The following is a 2,304-nucleotide window of genomic DNA, read 5'->3' on the forward strand; positions in this document are numbered from 1 at the left end:
GGCAGTAGGAGAATGCTTTATGAGAAAAAAACCCTCTTCAAACTCAAAAATGTGTTAGAAGGCAAGTCCAGACTTTCTATGACCAGAATAGTGAATCAATCGTACTGCTACCTTTGACGGCGAGGAAGAAGCTCTGTTATTACTATTACTATATTTCATTGCCCTTAGACATAACCCCCATGTCGGGTAAACTTCATGACTAAAAGGAGAAGCGGAGGCTTATGATTGGCAAGGCAGATTTGTCGAACAAAGGCCCCTGTCTTGCTTAATAGTAGACCTATCCTTAACCTTCATAAATCAAAGTTCCGAAGAATCTCGCTAGATAGTCACAAAACTTTCCAATACCTAAGGGTTCATTCCCAGAAGTGGCCTCGACCCAAGCATCAAAGAACAGATTTGATCACTATCACGCTAAAGTCAAGCATCGACGGATAAAGAATATTATGGTGAGCCTGGAGGATTCCAATGGCATCTGGAGAGAAGATGGACAGGAGGTTCGAAATCTTGTCGAACATGTTTTTCAGCAGCTTTATTCGACATCAAACCCCGTGGATGCAATTCATATTACGGATTTCATTCACTCGAAGGTGTCTACAACTCAGAATGACTGGCTGCTTCGAGTAGGGACGGAAGAGGAGATACGAACAGCGCTTTTCGAGATGAGCCCGCTCAAGGCCCCTTTAATTAAAGCAAGCAAGCGTACCAATACTAAGTCATTAATGTTCTTACCGTTGATTAACACGGGAGAGGAAGATGGTGATGAGGAAGAACTTCGCGGCTGCTAAGTCAGGTAAGCGGGCGCAAGGGAACAAAGGAAAGTTCTGCCAGTTGCTGATTTGAGTTCTAACCCTTTACTCGCGTAACCAGTCTGACATACTATATATCCCGATTCCGAAGGTGAGCCTACTTCGTCGTAGAAAGTTCGGCCAGAGACATCAAAGGAAGGGACCGGTAAGAGAGGTCCCAGTACACGACCCCGGAGTGGTGGCAGTAGGATAGCTCTAATAGGGGTAGGCTTCTTTTCCTTCATCTCTTCTCTTTCTTATTGATTCTGACGTATATCACTTTCTAAACCGGGCCGTCAGAATTTAACCTTAACGTATCAGGGTAGTACGCCTTGAACAATCAAATAAGGTTCGTCGTACAATTTCGGCGATTACTCAAAGAAAGGAGTATATCCCTCTCCCTTAGTGTCTTTCCACTTCCGTCGTTCAGGAACAAACACCTCGCCTAATTCTTTAGAATCCCGTCCTGGTTTTAGCCACTAACCAATTACGTTACCGTTACGACCACTGAACAAACTTGGTCGACGAACATGGTTTATGCGCCGCTAATGTAGCGGCTTGTCGAGCATTTGACAAACTCACACCATCCATTTCAAATGGGATTTGTCCCGTGGACACACGAGCAATCCAACCCGTAGGATTTCCTTTTCCTCTTCCCATTCTGACTTCATTAGGTTTCCCGGTAATAGGGAGATCTGCGAGAACTCTTACCCATATCTTACCATTTCTTCGGAATTGTCCGCTCATAGCACGATGGAATTGTCCTATTATAGCCCGACGCGCTGCTTCAATGGCTCGATATGAAAGACGACCAGCTCCACAACTTTGAGTGCCATATCTTCCAAAACTGAGTTGTGTACCGTCCGGTTTGCAACCCCTACTACATCTGCCTTTACTATATTTAGTATATTTCGTATGTTTCGGATATAATAGCACGTCCCCCTTTTTTAACTATATGAAATCCACACTTTGACACCTGAGATTCCGTAACGAGTAGATACTTCCGCAGGAGCATAATCGATTTTCTGGTGAAATACATTACGAGATGTTTTTCCATACTTTCCGCATTCAGTTCTAGCTATTTCTGCACCTTTTAATCGACCTGAACAACATATACGGATCCCCTCCACCCCTTTTACGAATTTCAGATCCTTGACTATTTGAGTCAAAATGGAACGAAATGATCTTCTTTTTTTCCTCGGTTGAAAAGAGATGTCTTGAGCAATCGGAGAAGCACTTTGATAAACAGATTGGATCTTGACCGACTCAATTAAGGTATTAGTGTTTGTTCTATTAGACAGCAAAGATCGCATTTTTTTCACTTCGTTCAAATAAGAGTTGTACCCATACGGAATTCTTCTCTTTCTCAGTATGATCTCTATCATCATCTCTATGGACTTTCTCAATTCTCCTATCCCACCTAGGTCTATGAATTTCTCTATCAATTCCATTACCTTTTCCTTACCCATGAGTTTCCAACATTTTCTCCTTAATTGACCTAGGAGTTGTTCCCGGACAT

General features: G+C 42.9%; 1 pseudogene; it reads right to left on the reverse strand.

Moving 5' to 3' along the window:
* Positions 1-1,097: 1,097 nt before the first annotated feature.
* LOC132289087 (large ribosomal subunit protein uL16m-like) lies at positions 1,098-2,298 on the reverse strand (annotated as a pseudogene).
* Positions 2,299-2,304: the final 6 nt, after the last annotated feature.

Source organism: Cornus florida, unplaced genomic scaffold (assembly GCF_030987335.1).
Source record: "Cornus florida cultivar Cherokee Brave unplaced genomic scaffold, ASM3098733v1 CherokeeBrave_3.0.0_Hap2_scaffold_166, whole genome shotgun sequence".
In the NCBI taxonomy this organism is placed as follows: Eukaryota; Viridiplantae; Streptophyta; class Magnoliopsida; order Cornales; family Cornaceae; genus Cornus; species Cornus florida.